The sequence below is a fragment of the Callithrix jacchus genome, chromosome X, assembly GCF_049354715.1.
Source record: "Callithrix jacchus isolate 240 chromosome X, calJac240_pri, whole genome shotgun sequence".
Taxonomy (NCBI): domain Eukaryota; kingdom Metazoa; phylum Chordata; class Mammalia; order Primates; family Cebidae; genus Callithrix; species Callithrix jacchus.
Genome location: NC_133524.1, coordinates 47,549,881 through 47,564,543, shown reverse-complemented (window position 1 = coordinate 47,564,543; position 14,663 = coordinate 47,549,881). Strand labels below are relative to the sequence as shown.

The following is a 14,663-nucleotide window of genomic DNA, read 5'->3' as shown; positions in this document are numbered from 1 at the left end:
CCCATCAGGGTTTTCCTGTGGGGAGATGACAGGGGAAATCCTAATTATGACTTGTCCTCTTCCCTGAATTGCTGTTTACAGCAGTGTAGTTCCAATGTAAACAACAGGGGTTGGGGATGGTTTGTATAGGACAGGAGCCCCACCCAGAAGGCCTACCCGGGTAAGAGAGGGCCCAGAACCTAGTTGCAGCATTTGCCCAGTGACCCTACCCCAGCCTTTGTGTGTTAGGAAGCTGGAAACCCAGGCTGGTCTCCATTTCTTGCCTTTGTCACTAACCCCAAGCTGTCAGGCATTTGGACTCAGAACTGCTTTTCAGTGTTCTAAGTCCTTATTTGATTACAAATATTCAGTGAATCGAAGTCAGTCACTTTGGTCCTAATTTTTAGCCCGTTGATCCAAATTGTTGTTTGTAAGATGTGGAAAATAACCCTGACCTTACCAGGGGTCCTGAGAATGTGAATCCATTCATCAAAATGGTTCCACATCTAGAAGCATTTTGCCTACACTGTGTGGAGAAAAGTAGAATGCCACAAAGCCCAGGCATCATTCAATACAAGGCCAACTGTCTGCTGCCAGTCTGGCATAAGATCACATTGAAACTGCTAAGCAATGGTACATCCAGTTAAACAAAGTTCTTCCAAGAGAGTAAACTCAAGTCATCTTATACACATATTTGTTCTGGGTTGTGGGGGATGACAGTTCAGCAGAGTCAGATGTTCTAGAGCAGAGGTTCTCAACCCTGGCTGTAAATTGGGATCATCTGGCCAGTTTTTGGTATTAAATCAGTGCAAAGGCCCTCACCTCAGAGATTTGGATTCAATAGCTTCAGGTGGGACCTGCAATCCATGCTTTGTTTGGAACCTAAGGAATGACTGTGATGCGCAGCCAGGGTTGACAAGAGCCTTTAGTCTAGAGCTCGCAGCAGACCCTATTTGCAATCTTATTTAAAAGAACAGCCTAGCAAATGAAGGTGTTTTTAAAAATTGCTAGTCATGTGAAATGAACTGAGTATTGATCAATAATACACACTGGGCAGCTGTGAGAGAGTTTGATGCTCATCTTTGTAGAACTCAAGAACATACTCCATAAAGTACAGCTGAAAAGATCACGAAAACCTTGGAGCCTTCAAGGAGAGAGAAGGGTGACTTGGGGTATGTATGGGGAGAATTAAAAACCTGTCATCTTGGTTCCCGCTTGTGGGGAATAAAGGGAAGGTAATCTCTTAACTGAGCTGCTGACTAATCAAGCATGAAGGTTTCTGGGAAGCTGTTTTTTTTTTTAATTTCACCTAGAGTTAAATTAATAGTCCCCTCTGCAGTTAGATTTTCTTTCCCTTCACCTATCCTGATGCCTGAGTGCACATTGGATTCCTCAGAATAAGGGTGGGTCCGTTTTCTGCAGGAGCAAATTAGAAGGTTGTGGTCATTTTGCAATCACATGGTGATGATGGTGGTTTCAGTAGTGGGTAATTAAGGAGATGCACACTTTTGTATAGCCCTGACAGAAGACAAAAGCTGCCATTCCTTTTAGTACACTTTTTGAGAACTATCAGAAACCTAAACTTTCTCTCCTAGAGAAGAACATTTGGAATTTAAATAGGCCACATTTCTTCCTAGGAAACAAACATAGGAAGGGCATATGGACCGGAGCATCCAGGGTGGTCACTGGGTGATCAAACGAGTGTTGATGCCTAGAAGCCAGAAATCACACTGCAACATCAAATGTTTCATCAGGCAAACAGCAAGGAGCTCTTCAGGCTGTGTTCTCTAGACCCGAAAATGTCCTCTGTGGTTTGGCTGACAAATGGAATCTCTTTAGAAAATATGCAAAAGGGTATCTCAGCTATCCATGACGATTCTGTCTAGGACAAAGAATTAACAGTTCCTTCCAAAACAGAGGTCTGTTTCACGCCATCCCCGCATCCTGTCTCTCCCTGTCCTTGTCTGCAGTGGAAGTGAATGTCATCATACCAGAAGTTTGATGTGAACAAGTGATTTCCAAATGTAGAAACACCACCAATGTACTTAGGGGGATAAACAGTGGTAGGGTGTTAGAGCATCTCATCAGAGGAGAAAGTCACCCACTTGGAAACCTACCGTGTACCCGTCGTGAGTTATAAGAGTGTATCAGAAAGCTGATTTTACCATCTGTTGTGAAAGGTTATCTGCAATGAGGGCTGCTGGGACGTCAGCCTGCTGATCTCACAAGTATACTACTTCTTATTCCACTTCAGAAGTGGGGAACTTGACAAGTTTCTTGTCTGCCTTTTGATGTTGATTCTATAGATTAATTAGTTCAGGAACAAGTCTTTCATATACATTAGACTGGTATCACTGAGTTCTGATCTCTTCTGTTGTTCTTCAACTGACAATCTGGCTTGCCAGTGTCAGCTGCTACATTCTGATACAGGAAGTTGAAGGAATCTAGTGGCCAAGAGTCGTAGTTTAGAAATAACCCATCTGAATGCTGCTTTTACCACTTTGATACCTGAAAAGACCATCCTTCTTTCTAAAACCTGAAAACAACATATAGAGAAATACTGTAGAAACCAATTGTTAGTGTCTAACTAGGAAAAGCAAGTCGACTGACTCATTGACAATCCTTTCAAAACAAGACCTAGAGATAAACCATTTTTCCAGTTTCAATTTCATAGACATTTAAAAAAAAAAACTAAGAAGCATATCTTGTCACCCAGTGCTAGCAAAAATTGTAAAAGCAAAACCAAAGTTTTTGATGTTAGTTTTATTTTTGTGAGCAGGGTATACTATAGTTGTGGCCCCTATGGAACACACAGGCAGCCAGTTTTCTGCTACCTGAGCCTTGGAGAAGATGAGAAGGAAGGGCTGCCTGCTGTACTGCCCTTTGGAAAGGTCCAAAGCAGACATGAGAGTACACAGCAGAAGTCACTTTCTCCTTCTGATGACCACCTTTTAAAAGGCTTAACAGAATCACCAAATGTCATGGTCACCTCTTGGCCAGTGGAAAATTGTCTGGGCCTATATATGTTGGAGGAACTCAGATAGAAAAGGACTTGTAAACAGCATGAAAACCTCAACATCTGTTGTCTCAAGCACTTTTTTAAAAGGCCACAATTCAGGTGTTACTGGATGACTTAACTGCATGGACATTGGGGGCTGACTTGTGTTGTGATTATTCCAATTGTGGGCTTTGGAGAAGCAGAGGGATGATTTTCAGTTATGTGGGTGTTAAGTCTACGGATTGGGAATTTACCATTGAAATCGATCATTCAAAATGTGACTTCATAGTAGGGCCAGCTCCTCCTAAGTTGTCCTTTTGTTTTGTACATAAAATACATCTAGTACTTCTTACTTGGAAAGTTGTACTATATCCATGAAAATGGTTAAATGAGAAGCCCATCAAGACTCATCTAATAGCTGAAATGCAATTTTTAAAATAGAATAGGATGAATTTAACATGAAACGATGTGACCTTCTAGGGAACTTTTTCTAGAGAGCTTACATATTGTAATTGGGGAGAATTTTGTCTTCTATTTCCATTCAACAGTAGCAAACTGGTAGTTTTATAAAATTAACATTATAGTATGTTATATAAATAAACATTATATAAAATGACATTAAAGTATGTTATAACTGTGAAAAATTGAAGACTTGGAGGTATCCACAACCTTTATGTGCAATAAGGAAAACTGCAGTAGGCCCCCAAAGTGCTGTCTTTCCCTAGCATTTTACTCATTGTTTGCCTTTGTGTGTATGTTTAGATTGCTATTGTAAAGCTAGCCATGTGTGTTCCTGCCCTTTACTGATATTTAACACATTTTCTGAAAGCTTTTGTTTTTTTACAAAAGTCAAAATAAAACAACTAATTGGCTGAGCTAATCTTGTTTTGTTTTTTAAAGTATCATCTGTTGGTAGAGGGCTGTAGTGTGATCCTATTCTTAGTCTGTTTCTCTCACTGAGTGGTTCTTTTCTGGAATAAGCTATTTCTCTCCAGCTTTTTTTAGGCCTGGGGTTGGCAAACTACAGCTGGCCTCTGAACCAAATCCAGCCCACTGCCTTCTTTTGTAAATAAAGTTTTATTGGCTTGACTAGGCTCATTCATTTGCTTACTATTCGTGGCTGCTTTCCTGCTACAATGACAGAGCTGAGGAGTTGCAACAGAGATCGTATGGCCCATAAAAACTAAACTATTTACTATCTGGGCCTTAACAGAAAAAATTTCTGCCAGCCTCTGATTTAGATGCTTAAAGAAATTGTTTTAAAATAGGGCTGTGCGCAGTGGCTCGCACCTGCTATCCCAGCACTTTGGGAGACTGAGGTGGGTGGATCACCTGAGGTCAAGAGTTCAGGACCAGCGTGGTGGCATGCACCTGTAGTCCCAGCTACTTGGGAGGCTGAGGCAGGAGAATCACTTGAACCGAGAAGTGGAGGTTGCAGTGAGCCAAGATCATATCACTGCACTCTAGCCTGGGTGACAGAGCGAGACTCCATCTCAAAAAGTAATTTTAAATAGGATGTGAAAATCACAGCAACAGATTTTTGAGACTTTCTAAAATGTGCATTAGGATTAAAAGAAATACTTTAAATCTAGCCTCTGCCTGTGACTCCTCCTTGCCTGCAACCATCTTTAACAGGCTTTGAATGTCAAACCCTGAAAAAGACATCACCAAGTGTTGGCAACATCAACTAGTAAGAATGAAGCAAGTGGATTGTACATTGCAGCTTAATGCTTAGGTTCTTACTAAATAATTGCTGAAATTCTTGCACCCAAGATAGTTTCTGCCACAGTCTTCATATTCCTTTGTATGTACACCAACTTTTACCCAAAACATGCAATTGAACTGCATCATAAAATCTGCTTCCAAACAAAACAAATCCTGTCATTAACATGACTCCAGAGTCATTTAATAGTATAATTAAAAAAGACCAGATGATAGAACAATTTAAAAGTAAAAATTTGTTTCAGTTTCATTAGCGTTCTCCCAGGGAGAAAAATTACTTTTCAAATATCAGTTCTGGGTAGAGGGAAAGGGAGCTATCTGAAGGACAGCCAGATTAGTCAGGTTAAAAACAATACCACCCAGACCTATTATTTAATATTAAGTAATTTAATCAAGACAAACAGGACTGCACTTGGCCCTTATTCACATTGATGTTTTTGTCCAGACCCCTGCTGATGTGAAATGGTACCAAATCACATCTCTTCTTTGTTGTGGGGGTGCCTGGTTGAAATGGCTCCAGCAGTGGCAGGTTCAACCTGGGAACTAAAGCTCTTCCTATTTTACAGCCATAAATATCCACATCGCACTGTCACTTCCTTACTGGAAACTTCATCTCAACCAATGCATCTGTCATTATTGAACAGCTCACAATATTCCTGCTCAGCAGAATTGCACAGCAGTTGGTAGCAAGTCAAGCCCCAGACTGACAGTGTGACAGATTGCCTCCACAGTGCTGCTTCTCCAGTGCTGGGGCAGCATGCCGAGTGCCCCGGTTCATGGTGACTGACCTGGAAGGGAAGGAACAAAGGACGTTTGAACTTCAGAACACAGAAATCCCCAGAAAGAAAGTCTGTTGAACCCTGATGACACAAGGCCTTTTAAATCAGAAACCTATAATCTTCCAACCCATACTGAATCAGTATCAATCACTTCTGGTTTGTGAAACAGACCAGGAGAAAATGACCCAAGAGGTGTTGGGTGAGGGTGAAGATGGGAAAACTATGGGGGCGCCTCTGTAAGCATGGCTGTGCTTTCTGCAGCTGCTGTTGTGCAGCGCCTGCTGAGGAGAACAGGGCTTTCTGGGACCTTTTGGGTAGCGTGTGGGAGGAGCTAGGATTGAAGCCGTACCTTTAGGGACCAACCATGTACCCGTCCATTCTTCACACATGTACCAGTTCATATGTGCAAAATGCCAACAGCAACTGGCAATTCTGTAAAACCGAGGCTGAAGATAAGCAATGAGTCCACCTTCCTACCTTTGTGGCACCTGAACTTTTTTCTTCTATCATTTAAACACACTGCTTATGTCACTCTGTGAGCAGTGGAAAGTGGGCTGACTCTAGTGTGTCTGCACTAGTCCTATCACCAGTTTCTTGCTCTCCTGTGACCCTTCCTCTGATCCTGGATGTGTACCAAATTTGACATTTTCTAATGGAGTGAGACCGTTCATCAGCTTAATAGAACTACTGCTATAAAGTTTGGGAAAGGCAGTTTCAGGATGATTTAAAATATGCAATAAAGATTCACACTAAGGAAAAGTGAATTTCACAAATGCTTTGAGGCCTTTCTATACATTTTTTTTTTTTTGAGATGGAGTCCTACTCTGTTGTCCAGACTGGAGTGCAGTGGCGCCATCTCAACTCACTGCAACCTCCACCTCCTGGGTTCAAGTAATTCTCTTGCCTCAACCTGCCGAGCAGCTAATACAGGTATGCACCACCACACCTGACTAATTTTTTGTATTTTTACTAGAGACAGGGTTTCAGCATGTTGACCTGGCTGGTCTTGAACTCCTGACCTCAAGTGATCCACCCATCTTGGCCTCCCAAAGTGCTGGGATTACTGGTGTGAGCCACTGTGCCCAGCCCCTTTCTATAAATCTTTAGTACGTTGCTAGTACACGTGTTTCATGAAAGGGCTGTATATGCAGAGTGACCCTCAAATGCAGACGGGCTGACAAACCAAAGAAGGAGGCAGGTAAGTCTAGCTTATTGTCACAGGGTGATTTTATTGGGGAATGTATGGACAGAAAAGTATGGTCTTGAGCAGCTGCAAGGCAGGTAGATTTCCATGCCATTACTCCTCGTCCCCAGACCCAGGGAGTATATACCATAGGAAAACACATGCTTCAGAGGGAATGAGTACAAGTTTGATCTAAGGGCAGGAATTACAGTAAGGATGTGCTCTTACACAAGGAACAACAGATGAACTGGAACTCTCAGAGGCATTCCTGGAACCAGGTTAATCACAAGTCAACATGGTGGACTGGCATCCAAGATGGAGTTACTTTAGCCTCCAGAACAGGTTATTTACATAAAGAAAGAGCCACCATGTCAAATTTCAGCATAATTTACTTTAATAAAAAACAATTTCCAGATGGGTCAATTTTTTTTTTAATAGATGGAGGTCTAGCTCTGTCACCCAGGCTGGAGTGTAGTGACGCGATCTTGGCTCACTGCAATCTGCACCTCCCAGGTTCAAGTGATTCTCCTGCCTCAGCCTCCCTAGTAGCTGGGATTACAGGCGTGTGCCACCACGCCCAGCTAATTTTTGTATTTTTAGTAGAGACAGGGTTTCACCATGTTGGCCAGGATGGTATCGAACTCCTGACCACAGGTGACCCACCTGCCTTGGCCTCCCAAAGTGCTGGATTATAGACATGAACCACTGCACCCGGCCAGATGGGCTGACTTCCAGTTAACAAGATGGAATAAATGCACTTCTCCTTATTCTTCCCACAAAGTATAACTAAAAACTCCAAATATGATATATAAGACAAAGATTAAGAGTCTGAAGGGTAGAGAGAAGAAGGCAGACTGACTAGGAACCTTGGCAACTGAGGAATACTGTGACCCTGAGTTTTCTTTTTGCCACATCTATATCCCGAATGTTGTGTGCTAAAGAAGCCAGCAACCCAGAAATGCCAATTTTGATAGACACACAAAAAGCCCTGAAAAAAACCTGTTACCTCTCTCTAGTCAAAGGACAGGGAAAGGTTCACTCTGAAAAGACAGAAACCAGGGCCGGGTGTGGTAGGTCACCTGTAATCCCAGCATTTTGGGAGGCCAAGGCAGGTGGATCACAAGGTCAAGAGATTGAGACCATTCTGGCTAACACGGTAAAACCCGGTTTCTACTAAAAATACAAAAATTAGCCGAATGTGGTGGCAGGCACAGGTAGTCCCAGCTACTTGGGAGGCTAAGGCAGGAGAGTTGCTTGAACCCGTGAGGTGGAGGTTGCAGTGAGCCTAGATCACACCACCGAACTCCAGCATGACGACAGAGCGAGACTCTTTCAAAAAAAAAAAAAAAGAAAAGAAAAGAAACCAAGCACCACAATTAAAAAAAAACCTCCCCTTTCCTGTGAGCAAAGACCTAGTGGGAAGCTAGGATCTCTGGCAGGAACCAGGTGATGTGCCCCTTTCTCGCCAGTGTGGTGTCAGTGGAGGCCTGCTAAAATAAGATTTAAATAAGATTTGGAGATTCATAAGATAATTCTCCAATTGTTTGGGGCAATAAAAACAGCACTTGTCAAACCAAGAACCAGGGAAATTTCAGCTTGAATGAGAAGAAACAACTGATACATACCAACACTGAGATGACAGATGTTGAAACGTTGGGAAACAGGTTTGAAGTGGCAATCATAAACACCTTCAATTAGCCATTACAAACGCACTTGAAACAGATGAAAAAACAGAAATTCTCCGCAAATAAATATAATTTTTTAAAAAGCAACCAAATAGAAATTTTACAACTGTAAAATACAGTAACAGAAATTTGAAAAACTCACTGGACGGGCTCAATAGCAGGATAGAGATGATAGAGTAAGGATTTAGTGAATCTGAAAATAGAACAATAGAAATTATCCAATCTGAACAACAGAAAATAGAGTTAAAAAAAGATAAACAGGCTGGGCGCGGTGGCTCAAGCCTGTAATCCCAGCACTTTGGGAGGCCGAGGCGGGTGGATCACAAGGTCAAGGGATCGAGACCATCCTGGTCAACATGGTGAAACCCCGTCTCTACTAAAAATACAAAAAAATTAGCTGGGCATGGTGGTGCATGCCTGTAATCCCAGCTACTCAGGAGGCTGAGGCGGGAGAATTGCCTGAACCCAGGAGGTGGAGGTTGCAGAGCCGAGATTGCGCTATTGCACTCCAGCCTGGGTAACAAGAGCGAAACTCCGTCTCAAAAAAAAAAAAAAAGATAAACAGATCCTCAGGGGCCCATGGAACCACAATAAGTGATCATGTCGTCGAAGTTACAGAAAAACTGAAAAAGTACTTGAAATATGGCTGAAAACTTCCCAAATTTGGCAGAAGACATAAATTTATAGATTCAAGAAGCTGAGCAAACCCCAAAGAAGAAAAACCCAAAGAACTCTACACCAAGCCATGACATACTCAAACTTCAGAAAAGTAAAGACAAAGAAAATCCTGAAGGTAACTAGAAAGAAATGACACATTAATTATGGGAACAACAATATGAATGCCGGTGGATTTTGTATCTAAAAGCATTGAGGTCAGAAGAAAGTGACACAACAGTTTTCAAGTGCTGAAAGAAAATATCTGCCAATCCAGATTTCTTTCTCTCTGTCTCTGTTTTTTTTTTTTGGACAGAGTCTCACTCCGACACCCAGCCAGGAGTGCAGTGGTATAATCTCGGCTCACTGCAACCTCCACCTCCCGGGTTCAAATGATTTCTCGTGCCTTGGCCTCCCAAGTAGCTAGGATTATAGGCATGTGCCACCACGCCCAGCTAATTTTTGTATTTTTAGTAGAGATGGGGTTTCGCCATGTTGGCCAGGATGGTCTTGAACTCCTTACCTCAGGTGATCCACCTGCCTCGGCCTCCCACAGCACTGGGATTACAGGTGTGAGCCACTACACCCAGCCTTGATCCAGATTTCTATATCCCATGATAATATCCTTCAGGAATGAAGGTGAAATAAAGACATTTCACATGAAAGAAAACTAAGATAATTTTTGCCAATAGAACTTTTATAAAAGAATTGCTATAAGTTCTTCCCCAGGGAAAGGAAATGATTTTTTTTTAAAAAAAGGAGGCTTGAAATATCACAAATGAAGAAAAAACAATGGAACAGGTAAAATATGAGCAAATTTAATAGACTATTCTCTTGAGTTTTTAAAGTTATTTTTGATGGTTGAAGCAAAGTAACACTGTATGATGTAGTTCTCAATATATGTAGAGAAACGTTTTAAGAGACTCTTTCAGGGCCAGGATAAAGGAAACTAAACGAAGATTAGCTTTCTACATTTCACTGGAGATAGTAAGATGTTGACACCAGTAGGCTGTGATAAGTTACATGTGTATAATTCAAATAAACCACTAAAATAAACATACAGAGAGATATACAAAAAGCACTGCAGATCAAATGAAATTCTAAAAAATGTTCAAGTAACTCAAAGGAAGATAGGAAAACAAAGGAACAAAAACAGAGGGAACAAACAGAAATCAAATTGAAGTCCTAAAATATCAATAATTAGATGAAATATAAATGGTTTAAATATATAAACTAAAAGAGATTGGCAGAATGGATTTAAAAACACTACCATTCATTTCTAATATACTGAAGTGGGTTGAAAGTAAAAGGCTGAAAAGGATACACCATACAAACATTAATCAAAACACAGGAAGAGTAGCTATACTCATATTAGATAAAACAGACTTCAGAGCAAAGCAAATTACCAGAGAGAATGTTACATAAGGTTTAAAGGGTCAATCCACAAATAAGACATAGCAATCCTAAATATGTACACAGCAAATAGCAGAGCTTAAAATTTCCTGAAGCAAAAGCTGAAAGAACAGAAAGAAGAAGTCTATATATATAGTTGAAAACTTCAACACCATTCTCTCAACAAATGATAGACTCGCTAGACAGAAAGTCAGTAAGGATACAGAAAACCTGAACAGTACCATCAACCAACAGGATTGACCTGACATTTAGAAAACATTCCACCTATTATTAACAGTAGAATACACAGTATTTTTAGGCATACACGGAAGATTCACAACATGAACCTGTCCTGGTCCACAAAACAAATCTGAACAAATGTTTAAAAAACTGAAATAGGCTGGGCGCGGTGGCTCACGCCTATAATCCCAGCACTTTGGGAGGCCCAGGCGGGTGGATCACGAGGTCAAGAGATCCTGGTCAACAACGTGAAACCCCATCTCTACTAAAAATACAAAAATTAGCTGGGCATGGTGGTGCGTGCCTGTAGTCCCAGCTACTTGGGAGGCTGAGGCAGGATAATTGCTTGAACCCAGAAGGCGGAGGTTGCGGTGAGCCGAGATCCTGCCATTGCACTCCAGTCTGGGTAACAACAGCGAAACTCCGTCTCAAAAAAAAAAACCAAAAACTGAAATAATAATAAATAAAATAACCATAGTGGAATCAAACTAGAAGTCAGTAACAGAAAGATAGCAAGATACTATCCAGAAATTTTGAAATTAAAGAACATACTTAAACATAATTCATGGAAAATAAAACTATATTGAATAAAAATGCAACATCAAAATTTGTGAAGCTAAGAGGAAAATTTATAACACTAGAAACTTACATGAGAAAAAAAGAAATATTTCAAATCAATAATCTACATACTTACCTCAAGAAACTAGATGATTTTTTAAAACCCAAAACAAGCAGAAGAAATGAAATAAGATAAAAGGAGAAATCAGTAAAACTGAAAACAGAAACAAGCAAGAAAATACAATGAAACAAAAAGCCGGTACTTTGAAAAGATCAAAAACCTCTATCAGCCAGGCACAGTGGCTCATGCCTGTAATCTCAAGACTTTGGGAGGCCAAGGCAGGTGGATCCCTTGAGGCCAGGAGTTCAAGACCAGCCTGGACAACATGGCAAAACCCTGTCTCTACAAAAAATACAAAAATTAGCCAGGTGTAGTGACAAGCACTTGTAGTCCCAGCTACTCAGGAGGCTGAGGCACGAGAATTGCTCGAACCCAGGAGGCAAAGGTTGCAGTGAGCCAAGATTGCACCATTGCACCCCAGCCTGGGCAATGGGAGTGAGACCTTGTCTCAAAAACAAAACAAGACAAAACAGAAAACATACAAACAAACAAAAAGCTTCTATCAAGACTAACAACTGAAAAAGAGAAGACAAACATTACCAGTATCGACAATGAAACAGGGGATCTCACTACAGACCCCACAGACATTAATAGTCAAAAACAAACAAACAAACTGAAAACAACTCTACATCCGTTAATTTGACAATTTAGATGAAATGGACCAATTCCTCAAAAAGTACAAACTACTATAACTCACCCAATATGAAATAGATAATCTGAAAAGTCCTGTAACTACTAAAACATGAATTAATAGTTAAAAGACTCCTAAAAAAGAAATCTTGTTCATGTCCTTTTCAGGGACATGGATGAAGCTGGAAACCATCATCTACAGCAAACTAACACAGGAACAGAAAACTATATACCACATGTTCTCACTCATAAGTGGGAGTTGAACAATGAGAACACATAGATACAGGGAGGGGAACATCACACACCGGGGCCTGTTGTGGGTATGTGGGGCAAAGGGAGGGAGAGCATTAGGACAAATACCTAATGCCTGCGGAGCTTAAAACCTAGATGATGGGTTGATAGGTACAGCAAACCACCATGGCACATGTATACCTATGTAATAAACCTGCACGTTCTGCACATGTATCCCAGAACTTAAATAAAAAAGAAATATTTAAAAAAAAGAAATCTCTAGGCCCAGATAGTTCCCATGGATAACTCTAACAAATGTTTAAAGTAGAATTAATTAACACCAACTCTACACAATCTCTTCCAATTATGAGGCCGGTGTTATCTGATACTAAAACCAGACAAAGTGTTAAAAAATACCCCTGGCCAGGCACGGTGGCTCATGCCTGTAATCCCAGCACTTTGGGAGGCCAAGGCGGGTGGATCACGAGGTTGAGAGATCGAGACCATCCTGGTCAACATGGTGAAACCCCGTCTCTACTAAAAATACAAAAAAATTAGCTGGGCATGGTAGCGTGTGCCTGTAATCCCAGCTACTCAGGAGGCTAAGGCAGGAGAATTGCCTGAACCCAGGAGGCGGAGCTTGCGGTGAGCCGAGATTATGCCATTGCACTCCAGCCTGGGTAACAAGAGTGAAATTCCGTCTCAAAAAAAAAAAAAAAAACCCAAAAAACAAAACTACTGACCAGTATGTCTCAGGAACTCTTGGTTTGTTGAGGCAAAATTCCTCAACAAAATATTAGCAAATAAACCTCAACAATACATAAAAAGGCTTATATATCATGACCAAATAGGGTTTATTCCAGGATGCAAGGCTGGTTCAATATTTGATAATCAAGCCATGTAATCTACCATATTAACGGAGTAAGGAAGAAAAAAATCACATGACCATATCAGTTGATGCCAAAAAGGCATTTGACAAAATCTGACATCCATTCATGATAAAAATTCTCAGCAAACTAGGAATTAAGGGAAGCTTATTCAACTTGATAGAGGAACACCTACGTAAACCGACATCCAGCCTCATTCTTTATGGTGAAAGACTGACTGCTTTCCCATGAAGATCAGGAACAAGGCACTCACCACTCTTATTCAACACAGTATTGGAAGTCCTGGCCAACACAATAAGGCAAGTAAAGGAAATAAAAAACCATACTGATCAGAAAGAAAGAAATAAAAACTGACCATATTTGTAGACTATATGATTATATAGTCATGTAACGCATAATGACATTTCAGTCAATGACAGACTGCATATGCAATGGTAGTCCCATGTGATTATGGTACCATATTTCTACTGTACCTTTTCTATGTTTAGATACACAAATACTTACCACTGTGTTACAATTGCCTAGAGTATTCAGTATAGCAACATGGCATGCAAGTTTGTAGCCTAGGAGCAAGAGGCTATATACCATATAGTCTAGGTATATAGTAGGCTATATCATCTGGGTTTATCTACATATACTCTCTGATGTTCACACAACAACAAAATTGCTTAATGATATATTTCTCAGAACATATCCCCATTGTTAAACAAAGCATGACTATATACGTAGAAAATCCAGAGAATGTACCAAAAGCTCCTATAACTGAAGAAGTGAATTCAGCAAGTTTCCAGGACTCACACCTGTAATCCCAGAAGTTTGGGAGGCTGAGGCAGGCAGATCACGAGGTCAGGAGATCAAGACCATCCTGGATAACACAGTGAAACCCCATCTCTACTAAAAATACAAAAAATTAGTCAGGTGTGGTGGCATGTGCCTGTAGTCCCAGCTACTCAGGAAACTGAGGCAGAAAGTGCTTGAACCTGGGAGGTGGAGGTTGCAGTGAGCTGAGATCATGCATTCCAGCCTGGGCAACAGAGCGAGACTCCGCCTTAAAAAAATCAATATTTGGCCGGGCGCAGTGGCTCACACCTATAATCCCAGCACTTTGGGAGGCCGAGGCAGGTGGATCACGAGGTCAAGAGATCAAGACCATCCTGGTCAATGAGGTGAAACCCCATCTCTACTAAAAATACAAAAAGTAGCTGGGCATGGTGGTGCGCGCCTGTAGTCCCAGCTACTCGGGAGGCTGAGGCAGAATTGCTTGAACCCAGAAGGTGGAGGTTGTGGTGAGCCGAGATTGTGCCATTGCACTCCAGTCTGGGTAACAACAGCGAAACTCCATCTCAAAAAAAAAATCAACATTTAAAAGCCAATTTTATTTAAATATACTAGGAATGAACACACTGAAACCAAATTTTAAAACTCACACTATTTCTAATTACTCAAAATAAATATTGAGGTATAAATCTAATAAAACAAGTAAAGGACTTATATGCTGAAAACTGTAAAACACCAATGAAAGAAGTCAAACAAGATCTAAATCAACAGACATACCATGTTCATGGATTGGAAGACTCTACATAATAAAGATGTGAGTTTCCTCC

General features: G+C 40.9%; 1 protein-coding gene across 1 annotated transcript in view; it reads right to left on the bottom strand.

Annotated features, from left to right (window-relative positions):
* Window positions 1–4,860: 4,860 nt before the first annotated feature.
* The window catches only part of CHST7 (carbohydrate sulfotransferase 7), a 29,897-nt gene continuing 20,094 nt past the window's right edge, over window positions 4,861–14,663 (bottom strand). Inside the window, exon 2 of the mRNA XM_035289163.2 lies at window positions 4,861–5,487. The gene's annotated coding sequence lies outside the window, so the exon portion shown is untranslated. The remainder of the gene's footprint in view (window positions 5,488–14,663) is intronic.